General features: G+C 43.9%; 1 protein-coding gene across 2 annotated transcripts in view; it reads left to right on the forward strand.

Moving 5' to 3' along the window:
* LOC147662067 (kinesin light chain 1-like) overlaps positions 1-14,090 on the forward strand; it is a 427,072-nt gene that overhangs the window by 254,209 nt on the left and 158,773 nt on the right. The window lies entirely within an intron of this gene.

Below are 14,090 nucleotides of genomic sequence, written 5' to 3' on the forward strand. Positions count from 1 at the left end.
CAGATGACTGATGCTAGTCACTAAAGCAAGAAGCAACAGAGTTCAGTCATGGCCGACTGCAACATAGATGTAGCAGAAGGGGCGAATAAACCTCCCTAGAAGAACACAGCGAAAAGCTGACAAATATTGAACCAATACTCTGGTTAATACATGGATGAAGATTCCCTTATACTCACGTCATCCCCACAAGAACCCCTTTGAGGGTTGGAATTATCACCTCAAAAAATAACAAAAGAAACATTGGAGAATAGCCTTGAAAAAGTCGGGGGTTACATTCCCCAAAACGACGAAACACGTGTCGGCTGTGACGTCTCCTGAAATAAACAACAACCAACCCTGAATAAAAGGAATGAGAATTTATTTTGTGTGCGAATTGTATGGTGGAAACACATGTATATATTTGTAACAGTGTATACAAAACGTGTGCTAAGGAGTCTTAAGCATCTTGTGGCATTTGCCTAACTAGAAGAGGGAAAGTGGTTCTCTTCTCCTTGTAGCACCGTTGAAACGTTATAAAACTGATTACCTATAACTAGGAAAAGTGTACAAAACATGGCCGGCTTTAGTGCTGCTGGTGCGACAATCTGTTTTGCCCCCCCTATCCTCTCATTACAACCCGGAACAAGCACTCCACACCACCATGTTTCTCCGAGGTCATTCACAAATGGCTCGGAGAAACGCCCGTCATTTTCGGGATTGAGGGGCGTGTTTTTTTGTCTCTACGCTTCCCATTGGCTGGAATGTTAAATTCCAGCCATTTGGAGGCGGATATAAAGAAACTAAAAAACACACCCCTCAATCTGGTCCTAAATTGACGGACAACCCTGTTCTCCAATGACTGGCCTCCGTTTAGGAAGCCAGCCAATGGAGAACAGGGGCGGGTTCAAGCCCAACTCTGAAAACATGAGTTTCTCCCAGTGGGGACTGCGCAAGCGCAGCCTTCGCTAGGCGAAACCTAAAAACTTAGGGAGGACCACCATTTTTAATATATTAGACCGACCGGTTATTGAGAAGTGAAGATGGTCTATTCTTTCCAGCATTGAGTTAGTTTTTTTTAGAACTGAATTAAAGTTTGTGCACGGGATACCAGACAATGGGGTGCCAATTTTGATACCTAAATATGTAGCCTCCGTCACCGTTTTAAAATGTGTAGGAGGCAATATGTCTTCTGCTAGATATAATATTTGGGTTTTAGAAATGTTCAATTTATAGCCAGAAAAAGAGCCGAATTTGGTTGCCAAATCTTCTATAACTGGGATTGTTTTCTGAATGTTTGTTGTGACTACTACAATGTCGTCTGCATATGCCAATGCTCTATAATTCATCCGTGAAATTTTAATTGGGTCTATGTCTTTAGCGAAATTTAATTTATTTTAACAAACGTCAATATAAAGGGCAAATAAAAGCGGAGAACATGGACACCCTTGTCGGGTTCCCCTGGATATCGAAAGGGGAGCTGATTCCTGTCCTGCTATTTTAATAGATGCAGTTGGCAAAATATATAACACTTTCAGAGCCTGCAGTATCTTCGGGCCAAAACCCTTCTGGGTCACCACATCCCATAAATACGACCATGTTACCCTGTCGAATGCTTTTTCGGCATCCAACAGGGTAATTCCCATGGGCGTCCTAGTCGCCTGAGCCCAGTCCATGAGAGCAATGAGACATCGCATATGATCTGTGGCGTCCCTATTAGGGATAAAGCTATGTTGGAAATTAGAGACTATGGGTGATATTATACCAGATATTCTGGTGGCCAGAATCTTCTAATAGATCTTACTATTGGCATTAATTAAAGAGATCGGTCTATAGGAAGACGGCGAAATAGATGGTTTATCTTTTTTCATGAAGGCCATGATAATAGAATGTCTCCATGACTCTGCTGGTCTACCTTTCTGTGCTTCTATAAGTGTTAGAATTATATCTTCCTTCAATATATGACGAAACATTCTATAAAATTCCAAGGGAATTCCATTAGGCCCTGTATCCTTGCCCGCAGCTAAAGAAAGAATAGCCGCTTCCGTTTCCTCCCAAGTAATATCTCTCTCTAAGATTGAGGTCTGTGCTCATGTTAATTTAATCATAGGTCCATCTTTATTATAATTCAGGAAGTTTTCTAATGTATACTTAGTATTCTCCTCCGTATATAAATTACAGTAGTATTGTCTAAAGACTTCCAGAATCTCCTCTAGTTTTTCCACGCTTTACCCTGTCTGATCCTGAATGCATTGTATTGAATTACTAGCCTCCTTTTGACGAATGTTCTTAGCCAAAATTCGTCCTGTATTTTCTCCCACTTCGTATACTCTTGCCTGATTAACAGCTATTTGTTCTGCTAATTTCTTTGCGAAGTTCTCATACAATCTTGATTTTTGAATAGCTAATTCAGACCTTATGTCTTCGGTATCTAAGGAAAGCCTCATGGTTGTTATAAACTTAGCTTCACACTCCTGTAACTTTTTAATTTGTAATGCCATATGATCACGGGATTGTTTTTGTTTAGTTCTAGAATACGAAAGTGTCTCGCCCTTTATCCTTAATTTCAGTGCATCCCACACCATTTGTGGAGATGTAGACCCACGATTAAATCCCCAAAAATCATTTATCCATTTCCCCATATGCTTAATGTAACTAGTATCTGCTAGTAATTTCCGTTCGAATGTCCACTGGTTACGTGTTCGGGTTGCTATTCCATCTGCGGGCAATTCTATCAGGATGGGTTTATGATCCGATATTATTTTAGGGAAGATAGAATAATCAAGATTTGTAATTGCTCTAAAGGTTATAAAAAAGTAGTCTAAGCGTACAAATTTCTGGTGAGGGGATGAAAAGAAAGTGTATCCAGCGGCACCCGTATTTTTCATAAATCCAACATCAGCCAAGTCCAGTTCGTTTACTAAGCCTCTTGAGGCCTTATAAACTTTAACTTTCCTGCCTGAGTATCCTTCGTCGTTAATAATATCAAATTGTGCCTCCAGATGAATATTGAAGTCCCCACATAATATAAGCAGGGCTGGCCAACCTACAAGTTCCAAGCTAAGGAAATGTAGCAGTTCTGGATCATCCACATTTGAGCCATATATGGCACAAGTAGTCCAGGATTTGTTCCCTAACCAGAAATCTGTGATCACCCACCTCCCCCAGGGATCCGTTTTTACACGTTTACAGATACCACTTCCCCTTTTTTTCAGAATTGCCACCCCTCTAATTGTTGAACCTTGTCAAGAGGCCCCTACAATCTCCATCCCTAGGTCCAAAAGCAAGTGTCTATTACTCCATGCCAAGTGGGTTTCTTGTAGGCAGAGCAGATCGCATCTCAAAGTCTGAATAATTTGTGCCACAATTCCTCTCTTTTCCCGTCATTAAGCCCACAGATATTCCATGAGCAGATCCTAAGCCTAGCCATTATCAAACATCCTATATCTTAGCTGGATGCATCCATAATTTCTGTTAAATGTCACGCTGTAAATATCCACAATGCCTCCACTTTTACTCAACTTTAAATTGATACATTTCGTTATCAACAAAAAATCTGCTCTGTGCTTATACTTGCCTTTTAGAGCTTTCCGCAAACTGATTCGAAATTGGTGGTCCCTCATTTTCCACAGTACCAAGTTCCGCTGGGGGAGATTGGGTATTCACAGCCTTGCGGACTGTACCTTCCTCAGGAGGCCATTCCTCTCTCCTTGCTGGTGTCGCGTCCCCATCCTCATCATCCTTCTCTTGAATAGAACCTGCCGTACCATTAGTGCTGGCCAGACTCCTGTTGTCTCTCCAATCATCCTCGCCCTGCAGACTTTCCATTTCTAGAGCATTGGAAAGGTCTGACATTGAATAAAATTTGCCTGCGGAATCAACAGAATCTGTATCTAAGGCACCTTCTGTTACAGTTCCTCCAGTTCCAGATAAAATTATCTGCTCCTGAGATTCGCATTGCAGATTTCCAGTCTGGAGCGCGGAGTTATCCCGTGCCTGATTCGCATGTAACACTGACTCTCTCCTGCACAGGAATGTTCTCCTCTGTACTTGCTGTTCCGTTTTCATTCTCAATCGCGGCTGCCACTGCTCGAGTTTGTGGTCTGCCCGGTTTATTTTGAGCGTTTAAGTTAGTACTTTTCGGTGACATCTTAAAGTCTCCACAGTCAGCGTTTTGTATTCCCTGCTTGCTCCGTTTTAGATCTCTCCATGCTTTCACTGTCATACCGCTGGAGCCATTAACACTTTTGCCGGAGAAACTCTCGGCGTTCAGACAGATCACCGTCTTCGTCTCCGCTAAGCCGGAAAAGCTGAGCGCCCCCCACCTCGCTGTTTCACCAAACACACCTGTGGAGGTCCCAGCGGTGAAGCGGCAGTGGCAGCTGTACCCAGCGTATTGGAGAAATTGTCGGGGAAGTTGTCGGGGAAGCTGCCGATGGAGTCGAATCCAATCTCGCCGCTATACTACCCCCAGTCGGAGAAGACTGCATTCCGTATTCCACAATCTCAGCCCGCCGTCAGCTCGCCGTCAGGAGGAGAAGGTCCGATCAGAGGTGAGGCACACTGCTAACTGCTCACTCGGATGCATCCGCCAACTTTGCCCTTGCTCCAGCCAGCTGACCCGCTTCGACTGCAGCTCGAGCGCTATATTTCAAGAAATTAAGCCTTAAAAATGTTCAGAGTTCTTCAAGCAATGCCGGGCAATTGGATAATACATAATTGTAGTCTTGTAGACGAAGATTACAAAGATGACACACCTTGTCCTCCTTCGACAGTTAATGATTCCAAAGGAAGAATATTCATGCGCAGTAACGACCAAAACGTTTAATACCATGTTCAGTATTCCAGGTCAGATATTTCTCTGGTTTTCTCAGGACCCATGGAGCAGAAATCGCAGTAAATTTACCTTTTTACTACAATATTCAGAATCTAGGGTAAAACTCCAATTATAAGACCTTCTTTTTTTTTTTTTTTTTTTTTAAAACCTTTATTGTGCAGTTAGAAGCATACAAATACGGGCCTACAACCAGTCAGGCCGGCCACGACACATTATGAGAAGCACATAAATCAATAAGGAGGGTTCCCGGCAGTCACCCAGCATTGTGCAAGCAATTAGTTCAATCTTAGAAAAGCTGAGTGCGCCCCTTGGAAGCAGGATCAAAGAAGGTTAATTTTATAATAGGAAGTATAGCAGGATCAGTTGCAGTTTTTAATCGTCTAAGTTCCCATATCGGGCCACGAATCAAGCATCAAGACATAAAGGCATCAATAAAGACGGTTATCAGCAACAGTTCACAGCGATCAGAATATAGGTGCCTTATTTCAAAGCAGTGCCCACCGTGGCCCGTCACGTGCCCGTCGACCACCTAATTATTGTACTGATGCATAACGGAGGAACCAGAACAGCAACAGTAGTTACAATCATCCTCTATACTGACCCAAGTAATAAGAAAAAAGAAAAAAAAGGGGGGGAAGGGCGGAAGTATTATAAAGAAGAAAAGAGAGAACGCCGCGCTGCTGCACGCGCCCCACAGCGATAAAGGCGCGCGAAGTGGCTGAGGGACTCGCTATCGGGGGTAGGGCGTGCAAGTCATGATATATGTGCAATCAATACCGTAGAGAGAAAGCAGCTCACCCCCCATCCCCACCAGCTATCCCACCATGGGAGACACGCACAGACACAGCATCCCGATAAAGGGATACAAAAGAGCCATAGAACTAAGGGGAAAACGAACAGAAAGAAGACCCCAACCCACCCACCACACCCTGCACCCCTGCAGAAGGCTACGGCCTACCCCCCCAGCAGCGTGCCTGTCACCCTAAATAGAAACCCGAAATATAGGAAAAGTTAGAGAGAGGAAAAGGAAACAAAAGAGACAAAAAGGGAAAAGATCCAGGGGGAGAGGAGACCATCAAACGAGTCGTTCGGCCCCTGCCCCCCGCCTTCACACACATTTATGCAGCATCAAAACGAAATAGACACAGTCTCAGGTATCATAAATCTTCGAGGGAATCGTCCATATTGTCGTGGTTGGGGGCATTTCTCATCTCCATCCGTTAACCAGCAGTCCTCCGGGTTCAAACCGGCTCACCCCTTTCCTTTCCTAGTCATAGCTACCATGCGTACCAGAGTAGTGGGCAGCAAACATGTCAAGGTGGAGAGGCCGTATGGTCGGAACAAAACGGGCCAAGGGTGTAAACCAGAGGACCCCGGCAACCAGCGGCAAAGCAAGAACTTTTTGCGGCAGTCCAGACTTTCAAATAGCGACAACTGGAACAGCAAACAGTGTGGGTGCAGTCTCGCCGCCCAGGAAAGTAAAGTCTCCCCCACAAGGTAACAACAGGACCTCACCGAGGCAGTTAGAGTCGGTAATCCACATCGCTCCCCAATCATTCGAGCAGGAACAGGCCCCAGCGTGGAGCCCACACCCGCGCCCGCCACAATCAAAGCTACCTGGAGAATCGGGGCCGCAGGCGTACAGTCTTGTCGATGCACGGCGGCAGCGCTCCTCGCAGCAGCCGTGGGGGGCGAAGCAGCGCAGATTCGAAGTTGAGCCGCGTTCATGAGGGACGGCCCAACCGAAATGGCGGCAGACCTTCTATCCTGCACAGGAGCGTCGAGGGCCATGGCCGCACGTAAAGACTGTAGGGCGTCAAGGACATCGCCAAGCATGGGCTCACGCTCACAGGACCAGGTCCCCGTGCACTTCAGCGACACAAGTTCGCCGCCCTGAGTAAATCCGTGACCCAGGGCGCCGGTCGCTATCTTGCAGGTCCAGCCTCGTCTCCGCACGCCTCAACTTCTGGAGCGGGCTCTCAAGCAAGGCCACCGCTGGAGTACCCTCGAGCCCCAGAAATGGCAACCTGGGTGCAGAAAGGAGAGCCACCAAAAAAGGGGGTGTCCAGCGCCTCCGCCCCGCGGACGCCACCCGCCGATTCCGGGCGCAGGGCTTCAAGATGGCCGGACTGGGCAACAAAGGGGGTATGCCTCCTGCGCGGTCTTCCCCCATCCACGGCGGGCCGCGCCCTACTACAGGGGCCCCCCGGCCACCAGACCACCCCGGTCAGTCGCCACCGGCATAACCGCACAACGGCCTCTCCCAGCCGACCCCTCTCCTCCACCAGGGGCCGCCGCCGACACCGTCACTCCGGCCGACCTCCACAGGCAAGTCCCCGGTCTTCACGCCGCGGAGGCCCCGGACCAAGCAGGAGCACAGCTTCGGTTCCACAGCTCGCAGGAGCCCCCGGGACAGACGGTGAGTACGAGCGTTGCTTCACCTTTCCATTTCTTCCCGAGTGTGTCGTCTCGGGGCAGGATGCTTATCAGGATATGTGTGTTAGGCAGGAAGGTTGGCGGAGCCGAGCTACAGTGCGGCCATCGCGGTCGCGAGCTTGGCTCCTCCCCCTATAAGACCTTCTTAAGATAGGTTTTTAACTGGAAGTCTGACCATGTTCACAAAGGTTCCGGTTTTATCTCAGATATGTAATGCATAGATATAATTCCTGTGAAAAGTAGATTTTATTTTTAAAGTCAAAAATCGCTTTACACATAGAGTTCCATAATGAGTTCACATCACTTCTTAGCAGCCAGTATCCCCCATGGACCACAGCCGCAAGTCCTTGTGCAAACATACTTCTTAACCAAAATTCTAACCTTAGTGCTTGTGTGCCTGAACTAGTAATTTCCTCAATATTTGACCTTCCCTTTAATTTAAAAACTCCCACTTTGCTGCACGAGTTCTTTCTGTGGTATAAAGTAAAGGTGATGGAAATGTTGCCTTATAATCTGAGAGAAGGTGATTAAAATGCCCACCCCCTACCACCATTTAAAATGCCCTTATTCCACTGGCTTGAGATCAGACCTTACTAATGCTATGGGATATAGGTTTTGTTATTATTCAGACTGCTGCCCGTGATTTTTACCAGATAACCGTATGATTTGACCTCCAGTTTCACCTTATCACGGAATCAACAGTAATTTTTTAGGTCTCTAGATTTGTTTCCCCTTAAAAATCAAAACTTTGCTTATAGAAGCATTTACTTTTTTGAAATGAGAATCAATGAGCTTCTGCAGTGATGACAACTGCTTATTTAGACCTCGCATGGTTAGATCAAGTATGACCACAAACATGCCAGCTGATGACCCCCAATTTTTGGTAGATTACTTTCCTCACCACCAAGGTGTGAGGGTAAGTCCGAAATATATAGAGAGAATAGAATGGGGGCAAGCATACAGCCCTATTTCAAATCCACCCACTTACCCTTTCACAGAAAACAGACACTCAAGCTCCCACAAACCAGTGAAAGCTAAAATAAAGGAATTTAAGTTGAAAAAATAAAGTACGTTACCACCTAGAGGTGGCGGGCATGTGCCTGCAGTACAACAATAAAATTAAATATAGGAGCGAGAGGCCATATTGTATTGGTATTATACATAATGTATCATGGTTTAAGGTTTAAACATACCTGCCATATTTCCTAGCAACCATTTGGCCATCTTGGAGCAGTAAAAAAAGTACTCTGTACAATACTATTCCACAGTAGGCTCTCAGTAAACTTTACACTGGGCAGCCATCATTGAATTCTAAAGTGCTTAGTGCATCACTGTTGTACTAAGCCAAGGTGGCCAACATAATGCTTCTAAACATGGTGGCCATCTTGGAATGGTAAAAACAATACACTCTGTACAATACTATTCCATGGTAGACTCACAGTAAACATCGCCCTGGGCAGCTATCATTGAATTCTAAAGTGCTTAATGCATCACAGTTATACTAAGCCAAGGTGGCCACAAAATACTTCTAAACATGGTGGCCATCTTGGAATGGTAAAAACAATACACTCTGTACAAAACTATTCCATGGTAAACTCTTAGTAAACATCCCCCTGGACAGCCATCATTGAATTCTAAAGTGCTTAGTGCATCACTGTTGTATTAAGCCAAGGTGGCCAACATAATGCTTCTAAACATGGTGGCCATCTTGGAATGGTAAAAACAATATACTCTGTACAATGTTATTCCACTGTACACTCTCAGTAAACAACGCACTGGACAGCCATCATTGAATTCTAAAGTGCTTAGTGTATCACTGTTCTACTAAGCCAAGGTGGCCAGCATAATGCTTCTAAACATGGTGGTCATCTTGGAATGGTAAAAACAATACACTGTACAATACTATTCCATGGTAGACTCACAGTAAACATCGCCCTGGGCAGCCATCATTGAATTCTAAAGTGCTTAATGCATCACAGTTATACTAAGCCAAGGTGGCCACAAAATGCTTCTAAACATGGTGGCCATCTTGGAATGGTAAAAACAATACACTCTGTACAAAACTATTCCATGGTAAACTCTTAGTAAACATCCCCCTGGACAGCCATCATTGAATTCTAAAGTGCTTAGTGCATCACTGTTGTATTAAGCCAAGGTGGCCAACATAATGCTTCTAAACATGGTGGCCATCTTGGAATGGTAAAAACAATATACTCTGTACAATGTTATTCCACTGTACACTCTCAGTAAACATCGCACTGGACAGCCATCATTGAATTCTAAAGTGCCTAGTGTATCACTGTTCTACTAAGCCAAGGTGGCCAACATAATGCTTCTAAACATGGTGGTCATCTTGGAATGGTAAAAACAATACACTGTACAATACTATTCCACTGTACACTCTCAGTAAACATCGCACTGGACAGCCATCATTGAATTCTAAAGTGCTTAGTGTATCACTGTTATACTAAGCCAAGGTGGCCAACATAATGCTTCTAAACATGGTGGTCATCTTGGAACAGTAAACCAGTGATTCACTATACGCAATATTTTTGGTCAAGCTCACTGCTTATGTTGTAATTTTATATAATAAATGTAGCGACCTATGGCACCTCACTAAAATGTTCCCAAAGAAGAAAATAGACCAGCAGCCATTATTTTTGGCTTTTCAATAGAACCAGCACAAGACAACTGAATTTTGCCGAGGCTTTCTATCAAGGCAACCCCCAGGCATACAGTCTGAACATTGTATATCTCTACATATGTAAGTTGGGAAAGCAATATTCAAAAGGGTTCACAATGATTATCTTAATTCCTGAAAGTTTTTCTCTGTTTATCAGATAAAGACTGATGACAAGCCAGACCTAAAAATGGCCGACCAGAATGACTCCAAACTTTGCTTGAAAGTGTTCAAGTATTAGTTATCCGGACCATTAGTCCGAGAAGAGTCCCCAAACCTGTTGGCGAACTAAATACATTTTTTTTTTTTAAATGAAAAGCCAATGCACCATGGAGCTTCTCTCCCCAGTTCGGGTCTGTGGGCTCAAAACAGAGACAGATGACCCAAATGCTTTGATTGGTTTGCGAAAAAACGGGGAGTTTTTACCTAAACCTCTGAGAATTAATTGAAACAATAAATGTTGTTTGACCGATAAACATAAGTTTATTTGTTTACCCCAACAGTCAATTTTATCTTTTGTTTTTCACAGTTTGTTTTATCTTTTTATACACAGAACAAGGTCGCCATCAACTTCACGTATAACCATTTGTGGTTTACGATACAAATTTGTGAATATTTACAGTGAATAAATGCAACAGAAAAACATGTAAATACATTTTAATCACTAAAGTGCTCATAATAATAACATAAACATGGACAATCAAAAATTTTTTTTTGAAAAGTAACCATCAGATTTAGAAAAATCACAACTAACAGTATGTGTGTGAGCTGGGGGTGAGAATTTATCAATTTTAGCCCCACTAGTACTGAACAACTAAGTACGATTCAAGAAAAAAGCCCGTTTCATGCATCAATCGATTTGACAAGAATATCAAATACGAGGTGAATGCCGACGCGTTTCGAATCCTGTTTATAGATTTGCAGGAATCTCATCAGGGCAGTATAATTCTAGTCCATGGACACTGTTTGCAAAACAAAAGGGAAAGGTTGTTTTAATCGAAAAGGGTCCTCAAGCCAATTTTCTATTAAAATTGTTCACATCACTACAGGCGGCATACCTTGTATGATTTTTGTCCAAGGCTGCGCTTGTTTGGTGAAACCGTCTATGCTGTGGGGTCGTGCTGTAACAGAGTGGAGATTGATTTACCCGGCAATCTAAAAACAAGGCAAGGGTTGATTGCCTGAATTAGAGCGCAGAAAGGGCATTTTTACCTTTACTTCTTCGTGTTTTCTGGCGGCTGGACTGCCTGTGTCCGGATGATTGGTTTCTGCGTTAGCCGTATTACATTTCTGAGGGAATTAAGTTTTAACAAGCGGTGAGATCATTGATCAACACTACTTTGTTGCGGTTGTGTATGCAGGCGCTCGGGGGACTTACTGTTCTGTTTCTCCGGCGGCGCGAATTGTCGATCTGGGATTCTATTTTCTTTCTGTGTGAATAAGAGGGAAAGTGTTCACTAAGCTGAGCCTTTTTGTGCGCTGAAGTGAGGGGACGTTTGGGACTACTAAGGCTTACCGGTAATGTTCGCGGTGTAACTTCTCGCAATCGCACTGCTCCACGGCCCACTCTGAATGTAGGTGTCCGCGGCTGTGCCTGGAGTGAGTTCATAGTTAAAGTGGATCTTGGTCAGCCAATCGGAGCCGTGTAGGCCGTGATCGTGTACTAGTGTCTCCTGGGATATGTAGTCCCCATGGGAAAAGTCGCGTACTTAGTTGTTCAGTACTAGTGGGGCTAAAATTGATAAATTCTCACCCCCAGCTCACACACATACTGTTAGTTGTGATTTTTCTAAATCTGATGGTTACTTTTCAAAAAAAAATTTTGATTGTCCATGTTTGTTATTATTATGAGCACTTTAGTGATTTAAATGTATTTACATGTTTTTCTGTTGCATTTATTCACTGTAAATATTCACAAATTTGTATCGTAAACCACAAATGGTTATACGTGAAGTTGATGGCGACCTTGTTCTGTGTATAAAAAGATAAAACAAACTGTGAAAAACAAAAGATAAAATTGACTGTTGGGGTAAACAAATAAAGTTATGTTTATCCGTCAAACAACATTTATTGTTTCAATTAATTCTCAGAGGTTTAGGTAAAAACTCCCCGTTTTTTCATTATATAGTGGCCCTACCTACCCTCTTTCCCACAGGGCCCAACCACCCTTGTTCTTTGACGTTGATTGGTTGGCTGCAGGAAATACCTGTGTACAGAGAGACAAATCCAAAAGGTGTACACAAGGAAGCGCGGAACCAGGTTTTCTATCCAAATTACACACACACCACTGCTACCACCACACCACACCACACTCCCACAAACTCTCCAAATCTACCATCAGTCACAGTGCAAAAATCAGTTTAACAGTGGAGTCGGTGCACATGCGTATTGCCAACTAAGGGAGGAGCCACAGAGTACCTTGTGTCTTGAAAAGACCTGTTTCGAAAACCAACTTGAAATGTCCCTTACTTCCACAGTAGATTGCAGGCATATGCAGGACATTCAAATCTACAGCACTACAAGCTACGAACAGATGCTTATAAGGTGAGTAACCTTTTCCTTCTGGTGGACACAATCTTCCTGCCTTCCTCCACTCCTGATGAGTGAGTGCTGTGTATAATAAGTTCCAAAGTATGCAAACGCGTTTTGTGCTGTCGCTCTCTAGTCTTCTCTCTGCACTCCTCTCTGAAGCGTGGAAAACTCTGGGAGGTGGGCCTCTTGGACTTGTGTCCAGTGGGTAAGGTCACTGCTGGAGCTGCATGGCGCCTCCTGGTGGTGCTGGGGGCTACTGCTGACAAAGGTTTTTCTGGACTTGTCTGATGTCTGATTCTGAATGTGAGGAATTTGAGGAAGATTATGTATCAACCATGTATATATTTACTGAAGATACATAGTTTTACATCTGGAGGAAAAATTACACGGGCCCTCCCTACGTTTCGACTAGTGAGGATGTTCTTTTCATAGTTATATTGAAATTAGCAAACTCAACTCTTTATGAACCACAAATTGTTGTAGCAATCTTGGTTATGCATAAAATAAAATTTGAATTGTGTGAATTTTTCTTGGAAAAAAAATGACAAAAGCATTTTGTCCACTCCTGCTTAGCAAAGCAACTGTTGTGAAGCTTGCGCGGTGGTACGGTGGTGCAGTTGGGGTGATCAGTGTCTCCCATCTCTGCCCTATCGGGCATCACCTCCTGTAGCTGCCAGGCCTTCTGTCCCCTACCGAGGGGTTCAGTAGCAATGCTTTAATGCAGTTCAGACTGCTGCTCTCACCTTTCATCTTCTCTTTTCCCCTGGCTTCCGTTGCTGCCTCGTAGAGCACAGTAAGTCTCATCCATTCTGAAAAGTGTTTGAAATGTCTGTTTTTGAAGCTTTTGGTTTTTGTAAAAAAGATTGTACATTACCTCCTGTGAAATCACAAAGCATATTTAGGCCATGCATGCTGTGCTGAAAAAAATATGGCCCAATAAAGTATATTATGTCCAAGAAGTGCACTAAGAAACAAATACACAAACTTTTTCTTTTTAAATAATTTTACTGACAACATAACAATCGTCACTTGCAAGTTATTGCGATATACATTGTGTAGTTCTGAAAAAGGGAAAAGCAGTATTGTAGGCAACATTACAATCGGGCATTACATTTCAGTGGCCCTTCTTTGTGACACTTCCAATTCCACTGTTGGCGAGATGCACAATCCCCCCCGGTTGACATTCCAGATACCCCATTTTTTGTTCCACTTTTTAGGGCCTCCTCTGGTTTTGTAGACCTCTTTTTCGGCTATCATCGATCTGTCCATTTCCGCCACCCATCCTATTAGCAACGGTCTGTACGCGGCTCCCCATTTCATAGCAATGGCTCTTTTAACCTAGGGGTATCCCAGAGTAGTGTTTCTTTGCATAGTGAATTGTTGCTTTATGTCCGTGAGATCAGTTGCTTCTCAAATGTTTAGGATCCCCAATGAGGGCATCTTGTTCGTAGCTCGCTCCCCTATGTGCTGTATGCAAGGGCAGTCCCATAGGATATGGTCAAATGTGGCAATTTGGTTACAGACGGGCAGCAAAGTGCATCTTGCTTCGTCCCTATCTTAGCTAACGTAACCCCAGTACACATACTTATTAAGAAAGAGCAAAGGTCACATTTTTTTTTACCACAAGGT

The sequence above is a fragment of the Lissotriton vulgaris genome, unplaced genomic scaffold (assembly GCF_964263255.1).
Source record: "Lissotriton vulgaris unplaced genomic scaffold, aLisVul1.2 SCAFFOLD_811, whole genome shotgun sequence".
Classification (NCBI taxonomy): domain Eukaryota; kingdom Metazoa; phylum Chordata; class Amphibia; order Caudata; family Salamandridae; genus Lissotriton; species Lissotriton vulgaris.